Genomic DNA, 19,021 nt, shown 5'->3' on the forward strand with positions numbered 1-19,021 from the left:
CCCAAAGATTTGGATAGATTTCTAAACTTATAAAACTCATAATTTATATCTTTTTCTCACATTTTCTCACTCTTCACTATCTCACCCCTCTCTATCTCACTCTCTTCTATATATGTATTTTTTCGTTCTTCTCCAAAAATCAAAAGAAAAAATATTATTTAAAAATTTGAAATTTTCCAAATATTTTGTGATTTTTAATATATGATTTATATCAATAATTATAATATTTAATGATAATAATATATGATTCAATAAATTATAATATGATTTAATTCAAATATTTGAATAGCGGATAACAGACATGATAAAAAAACAAATAAATTTTTATGATATAATTGATAAAATAATTTATAAGTTATCATATGTTTTTTTAAAAAAAATAATTTTACACACTTTCAAATTTTTTGGTTTATAATTTTGTTACAATAATATATATATATACATTTAAAATAAATGAAATCCATTTTCATTAATAAATTAAAAAAATATTTCAAATAAATTTAGGAAAAATTATTTTTTTTGTCCTGTATGTTTATCATTTTGCGATTTCAGTCCTTTATATTTTTATATTTTAATTTTAGTCTGTTATCTTTATTTTTTTTTGACAATTTTAGTTTTTTTTTACGTGGCATCAATTCAATGCTGATGTGAGCTGACGTGTACAGTGTCACATAAGCATTTTTGAATAAAAGTACCGAAATTGCCAAAAATAAAACATGCAGGACTAACTTAAATGTGAAAACATAGAGGACCAAAATCGCAAACCACTATCTTAATTTTTTCGGCAATTTTAATCCTTTTCCGACGTGGCGCTGACGTGACACAAATTCAGTGCTGATGTGGAGCTGACATGTACAGTGTCACGTAAGCATTTTTGAATAAAAAAAACCGAAATTGCCAAAAATAGAACATAAATGACTAAAACTGAAACGTGAAAATATAGAGAACTAAAATCGCAAAGTGTCAAACATACATGACTAAATTTGCAATTTTCCCATAAAGTTATTATTTATGTCAAACAATTATTACTTCAAAGAAAAAAAAGAAGATATATTTAAGATACAAATTCATGTAATTGTATGAAAAGTTTATAAATCTCTATAAAAGTCCTGCAAAAGTCTACAAAGAATTCATGAAAATCTGTTTGTAAATCCGTGAGATTCTATAAAAGTCAATAAAAATCCATCAACTCCACAAAAGTCTATCATTTTAAAAAGTTACTAAAAGTCATTAAAACTCTGGATTGAATACAACCCACCTGATTAAATTCGTGACTTGTTGCAATTCCATTATATATGTTGTTATTATTATTTTGTTTATAATGAATGAAGAGATTGAAATTTCTTAATTAGCGGGGCTCCAATTTCGTTGGCTTCGATCTATGTTGATCATTGGGTACGTACATTGTCATTGTTTGTTTTGCGGCGGCGACTTTGTTGACTTCAGAAATTAATTTCTGATGAATGACTTCTTTCTTAAAAAAAAAAAAAAAAAAAAAACTTATGCTAGTTTCAAAGTTTGTAATTTACAAAATTTTTAATTTGGAATTATCTTACCATTTAAAGTTTCAACCCCTTATAATCACTGATTTGGTAATTTATTTGTGAAGAGTAAAATACCCTTTGATTTTATTTATTGATAGAAATAATTGATAAATTGAATGACAATATATATAGTAATTTACATGACTTATTTTAAATCCAACTTTTCATTTCAAGTCTATATTCTCTCCACTTTTCCCATTACCCTTTATTTTATATATATATATATATATATATATATATATATATATATATATTATATTCACAAACAACGTGTGTACGTGTGTAGCTAGTCGTAATTATGATTTATGCAAGAAACATGTAAATGATTTTAAAGTACTTTACTAAAAAGAAACTTTTTAAATTACCATAAATATGATTTATTCACGAAACATGCATCATCTAATGGAATAATTGAAGACCTTGATACTCCAACAATGATTCATTTAGATTTTTGTTAATTTATTGTTATATTATTTATTTTGGAAAATTTTTTTTGGTCTTTTACGTTTGCCACTTTGCGGTTTCAGTCATCTATATTTTCAAATTTTAGTTTTATTTCGTTATCTTTATTTTTTTTGGCAATTTTACTCTTTTTTCTGATGTCACGCTGATGTGACACCAATGCTCTGGTGATGTGAAGCTGACGTGTATAGTATCACGTAAGCATTTTCAAAAAAAATGAATAAAATTATCAAAAATCAAAATATACATGGCTTAAACAACATATTCATGAGAATAGTCAGCTAAACTAATAAAAAATTAATAGATATTGACATGAATGGATGTTCTCATATTCATGAGAATAGTTTCCATCCATTTTAATTAAATTTTTTTTCATTTTTAGATTATCTAAACTAATATTAACTTATATAATTACAATAACTATTATAATAATATATTATAATATATATATATATAAGTAATTATATTATTATATTAATAAAATAAATTTTAATATTAATTATTAGTATTATGATTTATTTATTTATTAAATATTATTATTGTTCATAAAATTATTAATAAAAATATTATAATTATTATTATTTATTATAAAGATATTATTATTAAATATTATTTTGAAAATAATAAATAATAATATTAAATTATTATTTTTTATTATTAGTAAAAAATATTATTATATCTTATTATAATAATAAAATTATTATTATTATTATTATAAAAATATAAATTTGGATTAGCTAAACTATATAATGATAATTTTATAAGAATTAATACATTATCAATAATAATAATAATAATAATAATAATAATAATAATAATAAAATTGTATGAATAACTATTATTTTGATATATCCAGTTAAAACATAAGGTTTGATAAATAATTAAAATAAAAATAAATTAAAGTTGAATTTGGATGAAAAGATTTGAAATCCATGGATTTAAATATATTTTCATTGTTATATAACTTACACAAAAATTCTAATTCATTTATATATTTATTTACATATTATTGTGCTAATCACAATGGACTTCAAATCTTTAGAATATTGGAATTATTTGAAATACATTATGGATAGAGTGTGCATGTATGGAGAGCTAATTATAAGCTTTTTAATTTTTTTTTTGTATTAAAAAAAACAGTTTATAAAATATCAAAATAAACTGTTTGATAACTTATAAGGTGTTTTTAAAATAGTTGGTCTACTCGACTTTTTTTTATAAAATATCTTATTTTAATATTTTTCCACCTCATATTATCTTTGTATATTTTATTAAATGTTCACCCTGCCCCTACATAATTTTCACATTAACCTAAAAAATTTGCAGCCACCTATTTTCCACACTAACCAAAAATATAAAATATTTTTATTTTTATTTCAAAAAATAAAAAAAAATTTAATAAAGGTTTAACATTTCTGATAAAATTTTAAATTTTTTTTGTACATGAATTACTTAAATTACCTTCATAGTATTGTGGTAATTTGGACAAAAAAAGATCTTATAATAGATAATACATCAACATCTTTAAATTATTTAAAATAAATTATCCAAACATTTTTTTGGATTCAAAGCGAAATCTTATAAGGAATCAAAATTTGGTGTATTAATTCATCTTTGCATAAAATTCAAAATTATTTTCCCGATATCTTATGCTTCTATTAATTACTTGCGGGATCGGACTTGTTAATATAGTCATGTGATTGCGTATTTCTTGTTATATAGTCATGTGATTGGGTATTTTAATCTGTAAACTACCCCTTACCTTTTCATATTATATTGCTACCATAATTAAACGTGGCATTAGATTTGTTTTCCTCAATCTTCAAACCCAAATATGGTAACTAATCAAGTAATCAAATATTAAGATAAGGGAAACACTCCACTCATGTGTAAAGTGGAGTGAAAACTTATTCACAAATGAAGTGCAAATAACAAAAAATGGATGAATTTTCAGATGTATTTCCAGATGAGATTCCTGGCTTTCCTCCTGCTAGGAAAGTTGAGTTTGGCATAGAGTTGATGCCGGGTACTTCGCCTATTTCTCGAGTACCGTATCGTTTGGCTCCGTCAGAGATGCGAGAGTTGAAGAATCAGTTACAAGATCTTTTGGACAAGGGGTACATTCGTCCTAGTGTATCTCCTTGGGGAGCTCCTGTTCTCTTTGTGAAGACACTACAACAAATTTTGGTAACAACAACACCTAAAAGACAACGATTTTTTCAAAAAACCGTTGTCTTTTAGTATTTAACAACGGTTTTAGTAAAAACCGTTGTTGTTGGCCATATTTTAATGGGTCTATGCGGTTGTGCATTGACTACCGACAGCTGAACCGAGTTACTGTAAAGAACAAGTATCCTTTGCCTCGTATTGATGACTTGTTTGATCAGCTGCAGGGTACTTCGGTTTACTCCAAGATTGACTTAAGATCTGGGTATCATCAGATGAGAGTCCGAGGTCAGGACATAGCCAAGACTGCATTCCATACTCGCTATGGGCATTACGTGTTTCTAGTGATGCCATTTGGATTGACTAATGCGCCGGCTATATTTATGGATCTGATGAACCGTGTCTTCAGGGAGTATTTGGACAAGTTTATCGTGGTCTTCACTGACGACATCATGGTGTATTCGCGTAATGCAGACGAGAATGTTTCTCACTTGCGATTGGTACTGCAGACTCTTCGGGATGAGCAGTTGTATGTCAAACTAAGCAAGTGTGAGTTCTGGATGGATCGAGTCATTTTTCTTGGCCATATCATATCCAGGGAGGGGATTTCTGTTGATCCGAGCAAGATCGAGGATGTGCTTAATTGGTCGCGCCCGACGACGGTTGCTGAGATCCGTAGTTTTCTGGGTCTAGCAGGATATTATCGTCGCTTCATCTTGAACTTCTCTCAGCTAGCTCGACCATTGACGCAGCTTACCCGCAAGGGTGTTGATTTTGAGTGGTCCTCAGAGTGTGAGGAGAATTTTTGTGAGCTTCGACGACGGTTGACTTTTGCGTCGGTGTTGGCATTACCGTCAGAATCTGGAGGGTACGTGGTTTACACAGATGCTTCTCTTCAGGGGTTGGGTTGTGTCCTGACTCAGAATGGGCATGTAATCGCGTACGCTTCTAGACAGTTGAAGTTGCACGAAGACAATTATCCAGTTCATGATTTGGAGTTGGCAGCCATTGTGTTCGCTTTGAAGATCTGACGTCATTATCTGTATGGCGAGAAATTTGAGATCTTCACCGACCACAAGAGTCTCAAGTATTTGTTCACTCAGGCGGAGTTGAACATGAGGCAGAGACGTTGGATGGACTTGCTTAAGGACTATGATTGCGAGATTAAGTACCATCCGAGAGCTGCTAATCTCACTGCTGATGCTTTGAGTCGCAAGGTACGATTGTCCGCACTTCATACTTGTTCGATGTCTAGTGCGATTGGAGATTTTTGTTCTTCAGGGTATACCTTCAAGCACAAGAGAGGTATGCAGAGTATTCAGATGTTTGTGTTACTTTTTGAGCCAACTTTGTATTCGCGGATTCGGGATGCTCAGATGTCTGATTCGAAGACCCAGCGGTTGGCTCGTCTAGCCAACTAGGGTAGCACGTCTGGATTTCACTATCAGTCAGATGGTTTTCTATGTTTTTCTGGTAGGCTTGTGATTCCGGAGGATGAGGAGTTGCGAGGGGAGATTTTGTCTCAGGCACATCGAACTAAGTTGAGTATTCATCCGGGGAGCAACAAGATGTACAAGGATCTTCGTACTCGGTTTTGGTGGAAGGGGATGAAACGCAGCGTTTATCAGTTTGTCTCGAAATGTTTGGTGTGTCAGCAGGTCAAGGCAGAACACCGACGACCTGGAGGTTTGCTTCACAGTCTGCCTATTCCTGAGTGGAAATGGGAGTTTATCACGATGGATTTTGTGACCCATTTGCCGGTATACTCGAGGAATTGTGATGCTATCTGGGTTGTGGTGGACCGACTCACCAAGTCAGCGCATTTCATTGCCTATAGCCGAGAGTACAATGTGGATCGTATGGCTCCGTTGTACATTCAGGAGATCGTTCGACTTCATGAAGTGCCTGTGAGCATTGTCAGCGATCGAGACCCCAAGTTTACTTCTAGGTTCTGGGGGAGTGTTCAGCGTGCGATGGGCACTACTCTCATTTTGAGTACTGCCTATCATCCGGATACAGATGGTCAGTCAGAGCGCACTATCCGTACTTTGGAGGATATGCTTCGAGCGTGCGTTATGGATTTTGGTTCAGCCTGGCAGGATCATTTGTCATTGATTGAGTTCGCGTACAACAACAGCTATCATACTAGCATTGGGATGGCACCTTTTGAGGTGTTGTACGGGCAATGTTGTCGTACTACACTTTTCTGGGAAGAAGTGGGGGAGAGACAGGCTGAGGGACCTGAGTTAGTTCTGCAGACAGCAGATGTTGATCAGATCAAGAAACGGATTAAGACTGCACAGGATCGTCAGGCCAGCTATGCTAATACTAAGCGTAGGCCTTTGTAGTTTGATGTTGGGGAGAAAGTGTTTCTGAGAGTGTCACCTTTCCACAGGATTCTCATATTTGGCCTTAATGGCAAGTTTTCTCCCAAATTTATCGGTCTGTTTGAGATCTTTAAGAGCATTGGCGATTTAGCGTATCGACTAGCTTTGCCACCGTATCTGTCCAGTATTCACGATGTGTTCCACGTATCTCTGTTGTGACGGTATGTGGCAGATCAGTCTCATATTCTGCAGCCGTCTGAAGTTCAGGTGGATACGGACTTGACTTATGTTGAGAGACCTATTCGTATCCTGGATCATAAGGATAAGATCTTGCGGAATAAAGTCATTCCTCTGGTTTTAGTTCAGTGGCAGCGTCGAGACACTGAAGAAGCCACTTGGGAACTTGAGAGAAGGATGCGTTCAGAGCATCCTGAGTTATTTTGATTTTTTTCTTTTCGAGTTGTATTCAGTTGTAAACTCTGTGAATTTTTTCATTTGAATAAAAGAATGTTTATGCATCTCGTTTTACATTCAGTACTTAAGATTTGATTTTGAGGACCAAATATCTTAAGTGGGGGAGAATGTAGTAGCCCGTACCCAATTAAGGTGATTAAAAGATTAATTAAGCAAATTGGGAATCAACCGAAATGGAAGCTACGTTGGCAAGAACGGAAGCTCCGATGGAGATCGGAAGCTCCGGTATGCAATGGAAGCTCCGGTAGTATTATGTCATGCATGACGTGTGAGACATCGGAAGCTCCGGTTCAGAACGGAGGTTCCGATCGCCCCTATTCGTTGGCAACCAATCAGATTTTGACATGTGGCGGATAAGCGAGAACGAAAGCTCCGATGGTGCATCGGAGGTTCTGTTTGTGTCCTATAAATATAGGGCCGAGGATTCATATTTCTTCACCAATTCCGCGAGTTCTCTCTCTATTCTAGGCTTATTTTAGTAGTTCTAGCCCTCATAGGCTTGACCTGGGGGTCGGCAAGGCGTTCGGGAGACGCAACGGAGTTGTGCCATAGTTCTGGAGGCATCGACATCAAAGGGCTAACGACGGACGAAGGTATAACTTTTGCTTCCTAAAAATATTTAGGAGTATGCAATAGCTTAGTTAAGTCTTTTAGAGCACTTTAATGATATTAGTATCATTTGGCAGTGTAGTGCGGATTATAGGCGTAGACCTAGAGCTGGTAGAGCTCGCCTAGTATTTTGAGGTACGAAAGTACTGTTCGAGATATCCTGACTGAGTATGCATGTATTATGTGACTGCATGATTTATATGCCATGATTTTATGCTGCATATATTTGCATCTTGAGCTATCTCTTTTGAGATGTCTGTTAGTAGAGTTTTACCCTATCCTGTTAGTGGATGGACTTCCATCGATTTGGCTCCTGCTTATCCACTGGTATTTCGGTATGTGAGCCACCTCCTGAAGCGACGGCACAGCGTGCTACATACTAGGGCCCGGTCTGTCTTTGTTATCTGATTCTTGACCTTCAGTCAGTAGACGGTTCACTTGCATGCATGTATACTCATACTCTCGTGCTGAGCGTTTTTATGCTCACATCTCGTACTCTGTGTTTTTGGACACCCTATTCCATGTGGCAGGTTTGCGATTGGATGAGGCGGGTGGATCCAAGAGGGGCTAGGCAGTGGTTGACCAGCTGGAGCTTTGCCTAGGGTTTATTCTTTTGTATTGGGTTAATACAGCGTTCGATTTGGTTGTATAAACTATTTGGGTGTTTATAGATTTATTTCCTTGGGATTGTATAATGATTATTGTTTCTGCAGCTTATTTCTGTTTTACTTTTTGATTAAGTTAATTGCATGCCTAAGTTCTGTTTAGTAGGTGATCTCGGTAAGGGTCATTACAGTAAGTGATCCTGCCAGGATAACCCAAAATCCATCACTGATGCCCTCAACATATCCTCCAATGTCCGAATAGTCCTCTCAGACTGGTCGTCCGTCTCTGGGTGATAAGCCGTACTCAAACTCAGAGTAGTACCCAAAGCTCTCTAAAAGCTACCTCAAAACTGTGAGGTGAATCTCGGATCTCTATCACTGACTATGCTCAAAGGAACGCCATGTAATTGCACAATCTCTTGAATGTATAACCTCTTCATGCAATCAAAAGTGAACTCGCGGTTATACAGAATAAAGTGAGCGGACTTGGACAACCTATCCACAACAACCCAAATCACATCACACTGCCTGGAAGTCATTGGCAAGTGGGTGAAAAAATCCATCGTCACATGCTCCCACTTCCATTCCGGAATCTCCAAGCTCTGCATCAGACCACTTTGTCGTCGATGCTCCTCCTTAACCTGATGACAAACAAGGCATTGAGAGAAAAATTGATAAACACTACGCTTCATATCTTTCCACCAGAATCTCATATGTAGATCCTTATACATCTTGGCGCAGCCTGGGTGCACGGCGAATCAACTACGATGGGCCTAAGACAAAACTTCATTTCATAGGTCTAAATCATTAGGTAACACAACTCTACCAGACAAACACAACAATCCGTCTATCTTAAAGTGAAAACCATATGTGTTGTCTCCCTGAGAAAGTCTTGCTAACTTCTGCGTCTTCGGATTAGAAAACTGCATTTCTCAGATACGTGCAAACAGAGATGGCTCAGCTAACATTGAAAACACTTGGATCCCTTGTTGTCCTTTCTTATGTCTAAAAATAAATTCTGAATAACAACACTCTTGAATCGAACTAGCTCTAGCACGAGTGTGGAGAGTACTAATACTCACCTTGCGGCTAAGTGCATCTGCCACTGGATTTGCAGTACCCGAATGTTACTTGATCCCACAATCATAATCCTTGAGAAAATCTATCCAACAACGATGTCGCATGTTCAACTCTGCCTGAGTGAATGAGTATTTCAAACTCTTGCGATCCGAAAAGATCTCTAATCGCTTGCCATACAGGTAATGACGCCAGATCTTCAGCGCAAACACTATCGCTACAAGCTCTATATCATGTGCTGGGTAGTTCCCTTCTTGGGTCTTCAACTGTCTAGAAGCATAGCCAATAACATGCTCATTCTTTGTCAAAACACAACCTAACCCTTGAAGAGATGTATCTGTATAAACCACATAACCTCCTGATCCATATGGTAACGTAAAAATAGGTGCAGTAGACAATCGGTTCCTCAACTCGTCGAAACTTTGTTCACACTCGCTTGACCAGACAAAAGAATCATATTTCCTTGTTATATGTCTCAATGGTCTAGATACCGAGAGAAATTCTTGATGAATCGATGGTAGTAGCCTGCTAAACCCAGAAATCTACGAATCTCCGAAGTTGTAGTTGGACGTGACCAATTCAGAATAACTTCAGTCTTACTTGGGTCAACTGATACACCTTCCCGAGAGATGACATGACCAAGAAACACTACTCGTTCAATCCAAAATTCACACTTGCTAAACTTGACATATAACTGTTTCTCACGGAGAATCTGCAGTACAAGCCACAAGTGTTGCGCATGTTCATCAACACTACGCAAATGAATCAAAATGTTGTCAATAAATACAATGACAAGATTGCCCAGATAATCGTGAAACACTTGTTTCATCAAATCCATGAACACTGCAGGTGCATTAGTCAAACCAAAAGGCATTATTAAAAACTCGTAATGACCATACCTGGTACGAAATGTTGTCTTTGAAATGTCTGCATCACGAACACGCAATTGATGATAACTTGGCCTCATATCAATTTTGGAATACACAGAAGTCCCTTGAAGTTGGTAAAACAAATCATCAATCGGCGACAAAGGGTACTTGTTAACCATCGCTCGGTTCAACTGCATGTAGTCAATACAGAGGTGCATAGAACCATCATTTTTCTTGACGAAAAGAACTAGCGCTCCCAAAGATGAAATGTTCGGTCGGATATATCCCTTATCTAACCAATCCTGCAACTGCTGCTGCAACTCTCTTATCTCTGCCGGTGCTAGACGATAAGACGCGCGAGAAATATGTGTCGTCCCTGACACCAGTTCAATCCCGAACTGGAATTCTCTAACTGGAGGAAACCCTGGAATCTCATCTGGGAAAACATCTGGGTACTCACAAACTAATGGTATCTCCTCTACGGACTTGCTACCTAGGGATGTGTCAATCGCATGGATAAGGTATCCTTCCCTATCGCCTCTAATGTCTGACAAGCCCTCGGAACTAAAACCAGAGGCATAAAGGGTCGCGCTCCCTCACCATAGAAATACCAACTAAATGCTTAGACAAAGCATAATGACTAGTCGGGGTAAACACTGACAAGACGACGTCTAGGGTTACGTACGACAATCTATAACGCTTAGCAAATCATGCTAAAACAAACAAATACGATGAACCAATATCTATGAGAACAAAAGCAGGAATTCCGCACAAATTAAGTGCACCTGCAATGACTTCCTCATTCTATTTCTGAACCTGATCTTTTCTTAGGGAAAATACTTGGTCTGGAACATGTGGCCTCTTGTTGGTGCTCCCAACCGATTGTCCTGTTGTCCTCTGCGGAACTGATGCTTGTGAACCAGATCCAGATGATGATCCTCCAACGTTCTGCGGGGAATCCCTCTTCAAATGACCCATCTGGCCACATCAAAAACAAGCACACTGGATACACGACATATGTCTGTAGGATGGTGTCCTTCACACTTCTCAAACTATCCTTTCTTCTTCCCAAAATGGAACACACCCCTTTCAAATCCCAAACCTGGTCCGGATCCTGAAGAAGTAGACGTTCCAGATTTCTTAAAAGACTGGGCTCTTGGCCCCCAAGAGTTACCTGACCGAAAAGAATGAGAAGAGAAGTTCATGTTCCTCTTGATCTTGTTCTCCACTTGGCGGCAACGGTTCACCAACACTTCATACGACGTCGGATCATCGTTAATAGCTACTTGTGAATAAATTTTTGGGTTCAAGCCTTGTAGGAAAAGATCATACTTGGCTTTTGAGTTGTTGGCAACATACGAGCAATAAGGTAAAAGCTCAAGAACTTCAGTTGCTACTCGTCAATAGACATGTTGCCTTGTTTCAGATTCATCATCTTATTCGTCTTTGCTTGGCGGAGTGTTGAAGGAAAGTACAACTTTCGGAACGTGGCACGGAATTCTTCCCAAGTATCTGAGCCTCGCTTGGCTATGATAGGTGTGGAAGTAGATCTCCATCACTTACGAACACTCCCATGAATAAGGAATTTAACGCATGCATTTTCTGCTCATCAGTGCAATGATACACTTTGAAGAAGGTTTCTATTTCCTTCAGCCAGTTCTCAGAAACCTCCGGATTCTCGCCTCCTTCCAATGGCTTCAGAGCCATCTGCACAAGCCTGCGTAAATCAAAATTGTGTCTGTCATCCCTGGGGCTGTTGAAAACGCGGCTTTCAGATCAAACAAGATTGATACCCGGTGCAGCGGAAGTTTAAAATTTTTATTATATGGAACGATTCCATATTGGGTATCAAATCTTTACGATTAAATTGTGTGTGTAAAAATTTAAATAACTATTATAAAATTTTTACCTTTAATCTCGAATCGAGATTCTGGACACCAACAGATTTCTCTGCTCTTGTTGTATCTCCCTGGAACCGATGGACGAACAGTTCTTCAATCAGGTCCACGAATAGAGATTTAATCCCTCTGATAGATTGCACTAGAAAATCTATCAGAAGTTTTCTACGAAGAGAGTTAACGAATTTGATCCGTTAAAACCAGACTGTAATTCAAAATCACAGGCTGGAATTTTTCTCGAGTAGAGAGAGGGAGAGGGGGCGGCCACTTTAAGAAAAATAGCTTAGGGTTTTCGAAAATTTTGTGCCTGTTGTGTCTAATTTCTGTACTGCAATAACTTATTTATAATGCAGGCCACTAACAGCTTAGGGCCCATTAGTCATAAGTTCAAGCCCGACAAGCAAAGCCCGCATGTTCAGAAATTAATATAAAATTCATCGTGACTCCGATTGATAAACCGATTTCACCAATGTGCACAGAAACCATTTCTGCACCTTTTAAAGTCAAGATAAATTTTTCTGAATCCGAATTCAGTGATTTCCAAAAATGGCCATCCCTATGTCATTTTAGGAAATCTTACTCCTCTACTCTTAAATAAGAAGTCCAACTTATTCGTTCATTAAATTTAACTCTTTAAATTTAACTATCTCAACGGGGATTAAAAATCCATTACACTGTGTGACCCTCAATGGTTCAGGGATACAGCTAGCCGTGGGCTCACAACTCCTTGTGACTCGGAACAACAATTTCCGACTTGCCCATCGAATCATGGTATGAGCGCCTAGCAACATCGCCCCATGATTCCCTAGGTATCACTGATAGCGCCTACAAGAACCAGTAGATTTTGGTTAGCGTAAAGTACGGTCCCTTCATCCATATATCCCGATCGAATCAACAACCATTGGTATATCGAGAGTCGCTCGAGATTCGATACCTATGCAATGCATCTTGAAGATCAAATAGTGACATCGCATGCGCTACTAAGAAACCATTTCTTAAATCACATCATGTACTCTGGCCAGAGATTCGTCACACTAATATCTCCTCAGATCGCATAGGATATCCACACTCGCAAGTATATGGTGAATCCTTGACAACAAAGCATCGACTCCTATATGTGTTGTAACTGTACCCAATCCCGACACCTGATGACCCCAATAGAGTCGGTAAACGAGTCAAAGCACAGTACTAGCATATAGAGTCTCAATGATGTTTCAAGTAATAAGGACTAATGGTGTACAACCAAAACCGCGGACTTTATCCACTCGATAAGTGATAACCACTTGGAAAGTCCGGATAGGGTAGTTCGATCATTCATCATATGAATATCCATTTGCATGCTTCGAACATCTCTATGTTCCTTACCAATGAAACGTGGTACTCCGCATCGCAAATGCTAGTCTCAAACTCGAGCGATCCTTATCCTTATTATCGGACGGCTCAATCGACTAGGAACAGTTTAGAATATACAGTGACTATAAGATGTGTTTCATGATAGACATCTCCATGTTCTACCACATCTTACATACACTATAGTATATTCAAGGTCTTTATCAAAACAACAATAGTATATCACAATATAACAATATGAAGAAAGATAAAGTCATTGCCATTAATAAAAGTGTAAATTATATTAAACAAAAGATTGTTTATACAAAGAGTCATCAAATCCCTTAGCCACAAGTTGGCTCACTGGGCACCCACTCTTTCAATCTCCCACTTGCCCTATAGCCAACTAGTCATACTACGTAGACCCATTGCTTCGCGATGTTTGTCAAATAATGGTCCTGGCAAGGGCTTAGTAAGTGGATCAGCGATATTGTCTGCAGAGGCCACTCTTTCGACAGTGATGTCTCCTCTTTCCACAATCTCCCGGATGATGTGGTATTTCCTCAGTACGTGTTTGGATCTTTGATGAGACCTTGGTTCCTTTGCGTGAGCAACGGCACCCGTGTTGTCACAGTACACCGGGACTGGACCAACAACTTCAGGAATGACGCCCAACTCTTGGACGAAATTCCTCATCCAAACGGCCTCTTTAGCAGCAGCTGATGCTGCAATGTATTCAGCCTCAGTGGTGGAATCCGCTGTGGTGTCCTGCTTGGAACTCTTCCAAGAGACAGCACCGCCATTGAGCATGAACACAAATCCAGAGGTTGACTTCGAGTCATCCACGTCACTTTGGAAGCTAGAGTCAGTATAGCCTTCCAATTTTAGTTCTCTTCCTCCATATACCATGAACATATTCTTAGTCCTTCGTAAGTACTTAAGAATGTCCTTCACGGCTTTCCAATGCATTTGACCGGGATTAGCTTGATATCTGCTCGTGACACTCAGAGCAAATGCTACATCCGGTCTGGTAGATATCATCCCATACATGATACTACCTATGGCTGACGCATATGGTACATGTGTCATTTTCTCTATCTCTTCATCAGTCTTGGGACACATAGACTTGGATAGAGAAACTCCATGACACATGGGTAGATGTCCTCTCTTGGACCCATCCATTGAAAACCGTTTCAATATGGTGTCGATGTAGGTTGATTGAGTGAGTCCTATCATTCTCTTAGATCTATCTCTATAGATCTGTATCCCAAGAATATAGGATGCCTCACCCAAATCCTTCATCGAGAATCTACCTGATAACCATATCTTTGTTGACTGCAACATCCCTACATCATTCCCAATGAGTAGGATGTCATCAACATAAAGTACTAAAAATGTCACAGCATCCTTAACTACTTTCTTGTACACGCATGGTTCCTCCGGATTCTTGATGAAACCAAAATCTTTTATTGTTTCATCAAATTTTTGGTTCCAACTTCTTGATGCTTGTTTTAGACCATAAATTGATCTCTGAAGCTTGCATACCTTATGCTCGCTTCCCATGGATGTGAACCCCTCAGGCTGCTTCATATAGATTTCTTCCTTAATGTCTCCATTAAGAAAAGCAGTCTTCACATCCATTTGCCATATCTCATAGTCATACCATGCAGCTATGGCAATAAGGATTCTTATGGACTTGAACATTGCAACTGGTGAAAAGGTTTCATCATAGTCAACTCCTTGTCTTTGAGTATAACCTTTCGCCACCAATCGCGCCTTGTAGGTCAATACCTTACCATCAGGCCCAAGCTTTCTCTTGTAGATCCATTTACACCCTATTGGAACAATTCCATCGGGAGGATCTACTAAAGACCAAACTTGGTTTGTATGCATCGAATCTATTTCCGACTGCATAGCTTCAAGCCATAAATTTGAATCCGCATCAGAAATTGCTTCCTTGAAGTTTCTTGGATCACATCCAACATCGGGTTCACCTTGATCCCCTTCAAGAAGAAGACCATATCGAATAGGAGGTCTAGAAGTCCTTTCGGATCTTCTAGGTATAGGCGTGTCCAGCAATGGTTCCTGAGGTGTAGGATCGTTATTTTGTATTTCGGGTTCTTCTCGAATTTCTTCGAGTTCCATCATCTCGCCTTTCTTATCCAATAAGAACTCCTTCTCCAAGAAGGTGGCATTCCTTGAAACAAACACCTTTGTTTCAGCAGGATAATAGAAATAATATCCGATTGAATTCTTCGGATATCCTACAAAATAACATAAGCTGGATCGACTATCCAACTTATCTCCCACTGTCCGCTTCACGTAAGCAGGACATCCCCAAATCCTCAAGTACGAATACTTAGGAGCTTTGCCATTCCATAACTCGTATGGTGTTTTGTCCACTGCTTTAGTGTGGACGTTGTTCAACAACAATACCGCCGTTTCAAGCGCATAGCCCCAAAACGAAGGTGGAAGCTCAGTGAAGCTCATCATGGATCGAACCATGTCCAACAAAGTTCGATTACGACGCTCCGATACACCATTAAGCTGTGGTGTCATAGGAGGAGTCCACTGAGAGAGAATCCCATTCTCTTTTAGATATTCCAAAAACTCGGTACTCAAGTATTCTCCACCTCGATCCGATCGAAGTGCTTTAATATTTTTACCTAGCTTGTTTTCTACTTCAGCCTTGAATTCATTGAACTTTTCAAATGCTTCAGACTTATATTTCATTAAATATAAATACCCATACCTTGAATAATCATCAGTAAAGGTAATGAATTAGGTGTGGCCATATTGAGTCCCAACTCTAAATGGACCACAAACATCTGTATGGATCAAATCCAACAGATTTTGACTACGCTCAGGTTTCCCCTTAAAAGGAGATTTAGTCATTTTTCCTTTTAGGCAGGATTCACAAGTAGGTAGAGAGTTCATATCAGACATATCAAACATGCCCTCTCCCACTAGCTTGTTCATCCTCCTTGAGGAAATATGACCTAGTCTAGCGTGCCAATGGTTTGCCGGGTTTTGGCTATCGATTTTCCTTTTGTTTGTTGTTGCCGGTTTATCAACATAATTTATTGGAACGTCTTTTAATTTTAAGTTATATAGATCGTTTTCAAGTTGTCCATTTCCAATCAAACATTCATTCTTGTAAATATTGCAAATCCCATTTACAAAATTGCAAGAATAACCATCTCTATCAAGCATAGAAACAGAAATAATGTTTTTAATCAAATCTGGCACAAATAAAACATCTCTCAAAATAACTTAAAATCGTTCTGCAAAACTAAATAAATGTCTCCTATAGCTTGGGCTTCAACTCTAGAACCATTTTCGAGTCTTAGCTGGGTCTCACCCTTCTTAAGCTTATTACTTCTTGTCATCATTTGCAACTCATTGCAAATGTGAGATCTACATCTGGTATCCAATACCCAAGAAGTAGTATTAAGAAAAACATTTATTTCAATGTAAAACATACCCTTTGCAGTTCGCAACTGCTCGAGGTATTCCTTGCAGTTACGTTTCCAATGACCGGGTTTCTTGCAGTGATGGCAAACTTGTTTAGACTTGTCCAATTTTGCATGTAACATTTGGCCTTGAGATCATGGTCCAACCATTTCTCTAGTTCGGCCAACCTTTCGGCAGTTACATCAGCCGGGGCTGTTTTTCGAAGAAGCCTTTTCTAACACTTAGAAAATCTTTTCCGAACTTAGGACAATCTTAACTTATGGAATCATTCTGTATTGTTTGCGCCAATAAGTTTGTTTTGTTGGAGAATAGAAACATGTGGATTACTGAGATGAAACAGACAAATATCATCGATTGTTTAAGTAATTTACTAAGACATAAAATAGGCGAAATTTATTTTATGAATCTCACTCCCACTATTTTAACGATTTCACTACCCTCTAGTGAAAACGGGAAACTGTTTTCCTTAGTGAGAACATGGAGTCCAATTGACAAACTATGGTCCCGAATAATATCAGCCAACCATAATTTTCAAAAGGTAGAGCCCAATTGCTTCCAAAGAAACCTCCACGTTTTTACCTCATGTCCAATAAGGGCCCAATAATATGACGCCGATTATTGTGACATGTCAAGATGACCCATCAATATTAAGTTGTGATGGACGGTCGCCATGTGGATCCCCAATAATATGAGCCGATCCCATGGGAGTTCCACCCAACTTACAACATGTGTCGATCCAATGTACAGCTTTCCGACGAACGGGCCCCCCAATAATATGAGCCGGACCGTATCCGCGGGTAGCATCTCATACATTGATCGTTGATGGAAGGTAGGAACATTTAAACAAATTTAAATTTCCTTTATTTATCTTGATATCAATTTTAAATCATATTTAAAATGAGGGATTTTAATTATAAAAATTTGTCTCATCATTTTTAAAATTTTTGTATGCTTGCCGGATTCACACAATTATGTCTAAAACATGCATACAACTATAATATCACATATTATATAGGATGATCGATTCCATTTCTAATCGACCCGTGGTTTCCAATCACGAGTCTTAGTCCAATCCTAGGTAATATGCAGTATGCAATGCAATCCTATTACATTTGCTTCCAATTTACATTTCTTCTGTCTTTATTGTCTGCTGGGCCCACCTCCATCTTCAAATCTTGATCTCCCACTAAATCTAATGTATTTACAATAAATAACAATGACAAGTAGGGGATACATTTTTAAGGGGTGGGAACGGGCCATAAACCAAGCCCACTTTTATTACATATGACATTCATATTGGGCCATAAACCAGGCCCATTAATAAAACCAACAACAATAAAACAAATGTAAATTCCTAACATACACCTACAAAATTGGTCATGGCAATCGATCATCCTTATCCAATAACATTTAATTCAAAATTAATTTATTGGATAACATGCAATGGCAATTTAAATTTAAAAAGATAAAATCATATCTCATACATAAAATCTTATTTTACATATAAAATCATATTTTATCCTTTTATCAAATAAAATCATATTTTATCTATAAAATCCAATTTTATACATAAAATCATATTTTACTCAATATATTCATAAGATCATATCTTATCATCAATTGTACCAAAAATTAATTAATTTCAAAATTCAATTAAAGGATAAAATATTAAAATTTTCCAAAAATTCAAATTTATCCAAAAATCAATTTTAAAATTTTCGGACTCGAACAATTCGATCCGACGCCTCGTGGACCAATCAAAACAATTTTCGATCGGACCAAAAATAGAATTTTAACATATTAAAATTTAATTTAAAAAATTAAAAATAATTTTTCCCGCGGGCCGCCCGGAACGTTCCCGGGCCGGGCAGCCCGGCTGCCCCTAGGGCAGCGAAGATCGCCCTGGGCAGCGATCACATCGCTGCCCATGGGCAGCGCCGTGCGCCGCCCTGTGCAGCGCCCAGCGCTGCGCAGGGCAGCGCCGTGCGCTGCCCGGGGCAGCGACCATCGCTGCCCTTCCCGGGCAGCGATCCAATCGCTGCCCGGGTTTTTGCCCGAAAAATATTTTTATTTTAAAATATTTATTTTGTTTCAAAAACCGAGGCCTAAAAATTTTTTTGTACAATCGATTAATTTAATCGCTTGATCTGAGCAACCTGGCTCTGATACCACTGTTGGATAACGCGG

The sequence above is a fragment of the Henckelia pumila genome, chromosome 4 (genome assembly GCF_033568475.1).
Source record: "Henckelia pumila isolate YLH828 chromosome 4, ASM3356847v2, whole genome shotgun sequence".
Lineage (NCBI taxonomy): Eukaryota > Viridiplantae > Streptophyta > Magnoliopsida > Lamiales > Gesneriaceae > Henckelia > Henckelia pumila.